Source organism: Capsicum annuum, chromosome 10 (genome assembly GCF_002878395.1).
Source record: "Capsicum annuum cultivar UCD-10X-F1 chromosome 10, UCD10Xv1.1, whole genome shotgun sequence".
Lineage (NCBI taxonomy): Eukaryota > Viridiplantae > Streptophyta > Magnoliopsida > Solanales > Solanaceae > Capsicum > Capsicum annuum.
The window spans coordinates 189,940,862-189,951,730 of record NC_061120.1 but is presented as its reverse complement, the minus strand read 5'-3'; the positions used below and the strand labels follow the sequence as shown (position 1 = coordinate 189,951,730).

The 10,869-nt window shown below is 30.7% G+C and overlaps 1 long non-coding RNA gene across 1 annotated transcript; it reads left to right on the top strand.

Moving 5' to 3' along the window:
• The first annotated feature begins 6,370 nt into the window (after positions 1–6,370).
• On the top strand, positions 6,371–9,616 carry LOC107852919. The gene is made up of 3 exons (XR_007046000.1): positions 6,371–6,977; positions 8,302–8,805; positions 8,918–9,616. It is a non-coding gene; the product is annotated as an uncharacterized LOC107852919 (long non-coding RNA).
• The last annotated feature ends 1,253 nt before the right edge of the window (positions 9,617–10,869 follow it).

Sequence of the window (10,869 nt, the reverse complement as noted above, 5' to 3'; positions counted from 1 at the left end):
ATCAAACAAATATAAAAAAATTGGAAAATATTTTCCCCAGGATATCTTTGGTTTTGCGTGTATTAGGCAATCATTCGACATATTAGATGTCCTTTTTGGTTGTTAGATTTTCTTCCTGAATGATTTATGCATATTTCTGTACATGTAGGCTGTAGGGTTAAAAGTAGTCTATTTGTACTGTCCTTTTTGCTTCCCTTTTTATCTTGAAATGATCCAAATGTTCCTTCTTCCCCCTTTTCACTTACCTCTATATTTGTTTTAAAACATTATTTTATAAGCAAGTGTTAGGCAAATTTTGACAAATACAACACATAATTTTTAAAATGTTTTTTCTTTTCTTCGCCTAATTTAGGGCCATACAAGAGGAGAGTATTAGATAGGTACCGAAAGAGATGAATAAAGTTATAATATTACAATAATAATATATTCATTGTAATTCTAAAAATAGAGTTTAAAGAGGGTAGAATACTCTAAGCAGACCGTATTACTATCTTAAAGGTAGAGAGACTGTTTTTAATAGATCATCGACTCAAGCAACAATATAGTTCAAAGAAGGGTTGTACATGATCGTGTTGGTTCGAATTTTTAAAATACCAAGCCAAATTATTAGTGTTGAATTTTCAAATCTATAAACCAAATCAAGTCAATAAAATTCGAGTTTTATGACTTCGGAATTTTTTTTTCCAGATTATTTGATTTTTTTTTAGATTTTTTTCTGATAAAGTCTCCATACTAACATATAATTAACTCGTGCTTCGAATATTTCTGTAATCTTAGCAAGATACAGCTATTTTAGGTATTTCTTAAAAAAATAACACTAAATATTAAATACAAAAATAAATTTAGATTATGTATTTATATAAAACTAAAGAATAGATATTCAATAGTACTGTCATTTCTAGTGTTTAATTGATATTTTTATTAGCATTAGTATTGATTTGGGCTTTACTTGAGTTTAAAAAAATATAAATAACATAAATACCAACCTTTTAAAAGTAATTACACTCTCTTCCACTTTTTTAATTACTTTACTCTCTCTTCCTATTAATATATATAACATGGCCGACATATACATAACATTTTATGTGTATGTGGGATTTTTGTAATATGTTTAGGGAGTTGAGATTTTTTGTAATATTGAAAACATAAATTGTGTATTTGTGTAATTTTTAGTTAAAAAAATTAAAATATACATTCTTAGATGGTATATTATAAGTTATAACAATATTTCTTAGATTGCAAGTAATAATAACTTTAAAAAAAAAAAAGAAAAAAAAAATTAATAGCAGTTTTAAAACAAGAGAAGATTAAGGAAAAAATAATTTTGTTTTTTGTTAAAAAGATATACCTTTTAAAAAAGACAACAATTACGAAAGGATCATCCCTAATTTTTCTCAAACGATTCCCTTCCCCCCCCCCCCCCCCCCGCCCCTCCCCTTATTTTAAAAGAAAATTTAGTCTTATTCTTCTCCAAAACTATTCTTCTTATCACTGCGACAAATCAACAATATTTACGTTTCCTCATCTTCTTCTCAAATATTTCTCTCAACTGTTACTCTAATTTTCTTCATATTTCACTCGACCAAATAGAAAAATTCGATTGAAATTTCAAAAAATTATTTAATAATTATAGAAAGTTTATAAAAAATTTCTATTATATTATCAGTTAATAGAAAATTATGGTGTTTCAGAGAAACATCATAGTTTGAAGACAATCTGTCATAACTTGTAATTAAAATCTTAATTTAATAATTATAGAAAGTATTGCTGCAATTTACAACAAACAACCTAAAAAGTAAATATAAGATAATTTTCAGTTACTCCTAATATTTATGAACTATAAAACTTATTGGACCATTCAAAATTCTTAATTTAAACTTGAAATAATCTATATCTGTAATCCGTAACATATTAAAAGTGTGAAGACCCTTAGAAAAGTGAATCGAACTTTTTGCCCTTCATTAAAACATTCTGTGATAGAAAAAATCATCTTTTTACCTTTTTTCTTCAATTATTATGTAATAAATATATGAATAATTAATGTTGGTAAGTTTTTTTTCTCCTTGTATATGTAAAAAAGGAATCTCAAAATCTATGGTAATAGAAAAAAGAAAAATATTTATAGGCTTTTTTCTTTTTGTATATGTGAAAAAGGAGTCTCAAAATCTATGAGAATAGAAAAAAGAAAAACATTTATAGGGTTTTTCTTTCTCAAATTGATATGTCTTTTAGTTAATAAATAGCTTGCTAACCTTTTTTTCGTCTACGGTTGTATATATGTTCTACCTTATGTGAATGAACCACTACTAAAAAAAAGAGAAAAACCGACCACAAAATCGACCACAAGTGATCGGTTTTCCCCAATTTCTGACCACAAAATCGACCAAAATTTGTGGTCGAAAAAGTAGCGATAGCTTCTTAAAAATTGACCACCAGTGGTCGATTCTTTTAAAAATATATATTTATTTTTAAAATTCATTATTATTTTATTTAAATTGAAAAAATAATTTTAGGGAAAAAAAAGACCACAAGTGGTCGGTTATTTAATAAATTAATCTATTAATTTAAATAAAAATCGAGCACCAGTGGTCTGTTATTTAATTAATTAATTAATTAATGTAATTTAAAACCGACCACATGTGGTCGGTTTTTATTAAAATTAATAAATTAATTTTATAAAAAAATTGATCACTTGTGATCGATTTTCTGCAAAAAAAAATATTGAAAAACCGACCACAAGTGGTCGGTTTTTCTGGGAATTTAAAAAAAAATGAAAACCCAAATACAGCTTGCAACAACAACAATATACAGCAGTAACCAAAATGAAAATACAACAACAACAACAACAAAAAATCAAATTAAAATTTTAAAAAGTGTACAACACATACAAAATGTCCAACAAAGATGAGTACGAAAAAACTACAACAATAGTTTCAAACAACAAAATGTCTAAATTTAAAGTACAAGACATACAAAAATAAAATAACTAACAGTCATCATCATCGAATTTGTCCTCATCTTTCATATCATCATCCGTACTGAAATCATCCAGGGGGCCTAGACCTTTTGCAGCCTGAACTGCATCACCAGAACACGGCGGAATAAACCCTGTAGTCTGAATGAAAGAACTGAACTATTGCTGCAGCATCCTGATTTGTGATGTTGTTGCCTCCTCCGTCTTCTTTTGCCTCGCACTCTTTTCAGCATACCTCTCTCTCTATTTAGCAAGCTCTTCAGTGAGTTGAGAAACCATATTTTATAGTCTTACAATGGTTTTTGTATAAACTGAAGAGCTAGAGTATGTAAGGCCAGACTAACACTTAATATGATTGCCAAAACATTCTGTGTGGCATCCGTAGAAATGATCTCTATTTGCAGGACCCAAAGCTTTTGTTAACTCATTACGTACATGCTGGGGTATTGGGCCACCTTGACTTTCAGGAGGCTGACTACTATGATACTCACCAACAAGACACCTAAATTCGTCCTATATTCAAGGTAAAGTTAATACTAACAGTCAAAAAAATACTAAAGTAGTTATAATTGAATAATATCAACTTTGAGAAAAAGATTTATAAATTCAAAATTTGTTTCTTATGTGGACAACTTTTGCTCGAGGTTCAACCCAGACATCTTCATCAGTCAAATTCTTTTTCTTTCTCAGATGAGCCTCCTCGAAAAGCTAATCAGTTGGTAGTTCCCTACCCTTTTCTTTTTTCTGCATATGAAAAAATTATCAATGTTCAAATAATAAAAAAATTTAAATAGAAACAAAGAATTAAAACTGTAAAAGTTACATACCAATTTTTCCTTCACAGGAAGAGTACTTCTGGCACCCGCAGTATGTAGGGAGCCACCCTTGGATGGTGCCGGGCTCTCTTTCCTTTTTCCCTCAACAATTGGTATTTGGGCTATTCCAGTGGCGCAGATACAGTGACCATATGGGTTCAGGAATTCACTTAGATTTTACCGATTTCTTTCGGGCATAATCCAAGAGATCGTTAAATCTGGCTCTACATCTTATGAAAAAGTTCTTCTTTATAAGAAATTGATTTGCATCATCCCACCAGTAAAATTTCTACAACCAAAATATAATATTCAATCTTGTGTTCTAACAAATTGTTAATAAGTAGTTGGTAAGTTAAATTCTTACCTTAAATTCTTAAAACATTCTCTTCCTGTCAAGTTTTAGAACCCTTTGCAAGCTGGTCCAATAGCCGTTGAAGTGCCGACTAATGTATATTCGTGCCGTTTGTCCAACTCCACCATCTGGCCTAAACCTACAACACAAAATCAAAGAGTAATTTCATCGAGAACGATAAAATAGTAATGGAAAAATGAGTAACGTTATTATATTTAGAAATCTAACCCTTTCGTAAATGGAATAATATAAATCCTCCCAGAATCATCTTTGTCTCCTGGTTGCCTAGTAAGTGATGGTGGATGCACTGGCGTGGGCGGATCTGAAGCACCAGATAGAGTGCCTCCAAGCTAAAGATCCGACAACCCAATAGATCCAACAGAATCATAGTGCAAAGATGCGTGACTACTGCAGGAGGATATTGATGATGGTAGATGTCTGGAGGGGCCAGCGACCGTCCGATAGTACTGTGCTGGCGGTGGCACGATCATAGGAACTGAATGAGTTGTTGTAGACCCACGTGGCCCCACATATGTAGAAGTAGGTATCAAATCCTAGGACGACCTAGAATATGAGGGTCGTGCTGGCCCATCTACATACCGACCCTCAGATATGCGAATACCTATCGGTCGTCTATAAGCAGGAGGTTGTTTTTTCTTTTTTGGTTTCGTAGTATCAACCTTTCTCTTACCTCTGTCATCTTTGCCTGACATCTAAATTATGTTAAGTTAACAAGTAGTTAGTTGCTACAACATGAATATATATATATATATATATATATATGTATGTATATATATAAGAAAACATTCCAAGTAATTTCAAGTTACTAATTCACATTTCAAATCACTCCAACAACACGAGATATAGACAATAATATTTTTATTACTATATAAATCATGGAAAAGTGAAAACAACAAACTTAAACAGTATGTTACATATCAATCTTAAACAAGAAACATAAAGGTAAATATATAGTACAAAGCATAAAGACATCAATACATAATAAATTCAGCCTACACAACTAATCCTCCTCTTTTGAAGACTCTCCACTAAACCATTCACCCTCTTCGGAGGTTTCCTCAACTCCTACCCACTCAGCCTCTTCTTCGGCAATGTTAACTTCTTCAAATATATTTTTCGGGTGATTCAAACCGTCCACTAATTCAACGTCCAGTAACTGATGATCAATCTGCATTTCATTTTGATACGTAGTCTCCAGCACATTCTCAACTTTCACCCGGCCTATAGGCTTTGTTTTGATTACAACCCACTATTGACATCCAATTTTGGCTCGCCCTTTTTCCTTTAATTACTTTTCCGATGCTTCTTGACCCTAAATAATTTTTAAAATTTAAATAAGAAATAATATTCGTATTCTTACCTCTATTTCCACAAATTTTAAATAATAAAATAAAGTTTATTTTTATATCATAATATAAAATATTTTAATTAAATATAATTAAATATTTTAACATCAAAAAATTAAAAAAAATCTTTTGATAATCGCATTCGCATTTTTTCTAATTTTATTTTTAGGTGATATGGTGACCTTGTGTATATTTTGTTATATAAAACAAACATTTTATATTTTATTCTTATTTTCAAATATATCTTATATCCTTATTTGTACACGTACACATATTTATACGTATATTTTGGTTAATATTTAACTGTAAAAGATATTAAGTCGGACACGTATACAAATCATGTTTGTAATTTATAAACGTTAAGAGTAAAAATAATTTTAGGACACCAGGAAGCATCGATAAAAATTAATTTCAATAGAAAAAGAGTATTCGGGCTGACAATAATCCAATTTTTTTTGTTATATTTTATTATTATAATTATTATTATTGTTATTATTATTATTATTATTATTATTATTATTATTATTATTTTTAATCTAAACTCAACTCTTATTTTATAAATTTCTACAAAGAGTCCAAAAATTATACCGAAACCCAGTTCAATTCGCATCCAAACAAACACAAATTGATCTAGTCCGTCAATTTATTTCTAATCCAAGATTTCAAATTTTTTCAATCATATATTCATATATATATATATATATATATATATATATATATATTATTTATCATTTTTTCTTTATTTTTATATTAAATCTGAATCGTTTGATCAAACGATTGGACGGTCCAGATTTCAGTCAACAAAACAGTACAAGCAAATAGCTTTTTCTCTTTCCAACACCCCTCACGTGTCTCTTTTCCCCAAACAAGCAGCGTTCCATCTCCATCAGTAATTTCTCAAAACAACAATAAAATCAAACGCGTTTTCCCCTTCCCTCTTCTTCCTCCTTTCTTATCTCCCTTAATTGATAAACCCTAAGACCCTAGTTGCATCACCATAGCTATTCGTGCCTGCCAAGATTCGCCCTATTTTCAGTCGTTCCAACTCGTGACCCCGAGATATCAGCAAAAACAGACCCAAATTGATACAAGAGTTAAATTTTATTTTGAATCCATGATTAATGCTCGAGAACCGTCCAAATCTGAGGGGGTATTAGTCCATTTCAGCCTTTGATTTTCAAATTTTGAATTTACCCGTTGACTTTCTCGAATTTTTGGTTCAAATTTGGACTTTGAAGTCCGGATTTTCCTATAAATACTCGCGATTTTAGCACTCAAAAAAAAGGAGAGTTAGAAAAAAAATAAGTTAGAACACTCTAAAATTGGGGAATATTTACAAATTCACAAACAAAGTTAAGAATCGAAAGTTTCTTTTCTTGTTTTCGGTATAGGATCGAGATTCCGAAGTTCGAGCTAGATATCTGAAAAAATTCTTGACGTAGAGCCCCAGATTTGCTGCTCAACAAAAGGTATGAATCTATCTCTTTGATTTTTTTGTACCTTTGTCTCCTTCACTTTCAGTTCTGTGAAAGTTTGATTTTGTTATTCACTTTGGTCAAGCATGAGTTAATTTTTTTTGGATTCTAAGGATAAATATAATTTTGACTTGAAAAATTATCTCACAGGTGAGTACATAAGTCTATAAGTCTGTGAATATGTGCATATGTGTGTCTAGTTTGTTTCAAGACCTGTTGGTTGTGTTCTGTTTTGTTTCAATACTGTTGGATGTGTTCTTGATTTTTGTTCTCAATTTTGATGTAGATCAAGTATAATCTCGAGAAATAACTGAAAGTAGTTTCCCACTCTATTTCGATTTCATTGTTGTTTTTCATTTGCTTTATATCTTGCCTTGATTATCTAATACTCCTGATATGTGGTTGTACAGAGAACAAGTTATAACGTACATCTAAAACTCTATTTTTATAGTAATCCTAAAATTAGAATCTTGGTTGCTTTGTGTTTACATGATGCTTCGAATTCGGGATGAATAAAGTTTTGCAAAAACTTTTAGTTTTTACCATAATGTGGTTTGATTTTGAATCGGCAGTTTGTTTTCCCCCTTTTACTCATTCGATATTCATGTGAGAATATGGGTATTCTTTAATGAAACAATGACTTGAAAATCTCACAAATTGGCAAAATATGAACAAGCCGCTAATGAATCTGATTTGTATTTTATATACCTCTGCTATCTCGTCTCCTTCTATCTAAAGTATGGACTCTTACGTGTGGCTGTTTTATGCATTTTCTTTTAAGCTAAAGATTCTTTTGAATTAATAAATAAATTCAACGTCAAGTTTTATTGGGAGCTTGATTAAGGTGATCCTGAAATGAAACAAATAGCTTCAACTCTTCTGCTTGTTTTCTTTAGATGTTGAAGAACATACTGTGTGCGTTTTCTTTGACAAGTGAAGCTATATGAAAGTGTCTTTAAATTCTATAACTCAACTATTGATCAATCCATAAATATACGTGATTTGTGACCACCTTCTTATAGTTTGTTTTACGCTTAATTTTACAACTGCTCGAGCTTGTAATAGCTAAATGGACGTAAACGATTTGTTGCGCGAAAAGATATTTATATTTGGACAATTAACTTTGATTTGAAGAACATAGTCACTTTGTGCCTGTCTTTAAATTTATATTGCATCTTAAAGTACTATGTTAATTTAGGATTGTAATTTACATTATTATCTTTTCTTTACACTTTGATATGGCGTTAAAGCTTAAAGTGTCTTACTAATTTTTATCTTCCTTTTTCTACTTTTACATGTACCCTCGGAGTATACTTAGATTTTGTGAACAAACTCCACCTCTGTCCAAATCAGAGCAATGCTCGTGTCCAGCAATCCAATCCTCGCATCAAAGTGTTCACGTGTCTCCCTTCTTTTTCTTTTCTCCTCAAAATTTTATATCCTTGTATTGACATATATGCATATACTCTTACTTCCTAATATAACATTCTGGTAGTCTGCATTGTTTTCTTTGTTAGTATTTGTTTGTGCATGAATTATGACTAAGAATCAAGTAGGATGGCTTCTTCCCTTTGGAATTATACTTGATTTAAACGGGATTAAAATACCACCCATTATTTTTTTTTGAATTCCCAGAAAAGAAGCAACCTTTCACAACATCATTTTTTCTAGATTGCTTCAAACAAAAATGAAGATTTCTTGAAATATTGTCATTAATAATTTTAAATCAGGAGTTTTGGCTCTCAGTAGATTTGCGAGTATGCCCAAGTTTTCAAACCCATCCAACTGCTCCAAGCCTGAAAGTTCAAACCAATAATAGAAGGTCAACTACATTTTTTAAAAGATAATTCTTTATCAATCCAAAACATCCTGTCGTTATCTATTTTAACATTCTTTTTTTTTTTTTTTGATAATTTCATCTCAAATTCTAATAGGTTTCGAAACATAAGGTATATATGGGTTCCTATGCTAACTATACAAGGTATATTTTACGACAATTATTATCATTTTACTCATTTTTCGTTAATATTTATTTTCCCTACCAGTATCGCTATTGTCATTCATGCATCATTTCAACTTCATCACATATATATACACTTTACTATTACTTTATTTTCTATCTAGTTCAAACCCCTTGAAAATCACCAATTGAATAAATTTTTGCATTCTTTTCATACACTTCTGAATATACATATACTAATGTTTATTTTACAGACAAAGGTATACTTTCCTCTACTTTAACGTCATATACTTTCGAACATATTTTCTTATAGAATTAAAACGTTATAATACGCATACAAAATATAATTTTTCCTTTCCCATATTTTTGACAAACATATATATTTTACAACAATTACGTTATATATCATGGTATATTATAGCGGTATATTTTATATACCTTCAGTTTCTTTTCCACAAAAATTATCAAGTCTTTTTTTAATTACCATTTTAGCAACTAATAAAATAAATAATTCCCAAATATTTTTCTAAAACTAAGTTTAAAGACTATCTTTGGATAGTCTCTGAGGGTGCTTAATACCTTCCCCTCGAGTAACCAAAACCCTTACTTAGAATCTCACTGGTTTTCGCAGATAAAAAATAGAGTTTCCACATCATAAAAATGGTTTTCCTAGTTTTTCCTTAAAAGTTAGGTGGCGACTCAAAAATAAAACAAACAATTTTTTTTCAAAACCAGTAAGCGTTGCTATGACCACCATACATTGCGGACTATTTCGGCCAGTCCGAAATGGGGCGCGACACCCACCAATCAAACTTGTCATTGCGCAACGGATAAGGAGCATAATACACTATTTTAGCATTTTGTGCTTGAACAAATGGATCGTAAATAGGATACGACTTATTGTGCTTCACTTCAATGTTGTTATGCTCCTCAACAAATCTTTTGATACCTTCAACAAATTCCTGCCTAATACCCATTCTATTTTCATTGTTCCGGTGAAATATCCAGCTATAATCAGGTTCCATCTACGCAATCAATAAGATTCAACGAATTAGATCAAAGAATTTTTCAACCAATTAAGCCACCTACCATAACCACATTCAAACACAAAATCCCTTTTAAAGTCTCTAAACTTAACCATTTTCAACCAACTAAGTCACTTACCAAACTACATTCAAAAAAAAAAAGAATCCTTTTAAAGTCCCTAAACTTAACCATTTTCAACCAATTAAGTCACCTACCATAACCACGTTCAGAACACAAAATCCCCTTCAAAGTCCCTAAACTTAACTATTTTCAACCACCTAAGTCACTAACCAAACTACATTCAAAACAAAAAAATCCCCTTCAAAGTCCGTAAACTTAACCATTTTCAACCAACTAAGTCACATAACAAAACCACATTCCAAAAAAAAACCTTTTACAGTCCCTAGACTTAACCATTTTCAACCAACGAAGCCACCTACTATAACCACATTCAAAACACAAAATCCCCTTCAAAGTTCCTACACTTAACCATTTTCAACCAATTAAGTCACCTACCATAACCACATTCAGAACACAAAATTCCCTTCAAAATCCCTAAACTTAACCATTTTCAACCAACTAAGTCACTAACCAAACTACATTCAAAACAAAAAAAATCCCCTTCAAAGTCCCTAAACTTAACCATTTTCAACTAACTAAGTCTCAAAACAAAACCACATTCCAAAAAAAAAAAACTTTTAAAGTCCCTAGACTTAACCATTTTCAACCAACAAAATCATCTACCATAACCACACTCAAAACACAAAATCCCATTCAAAGTTCCTAAACTTAACCATTTTCAACCAACTAAGTCACCTACCATAACCACATTCAGAACACAAAATCCCCTTCAAAGTCCCTAAACTTAACCATTTTCAACCAACTAAGTCACCTACCAAA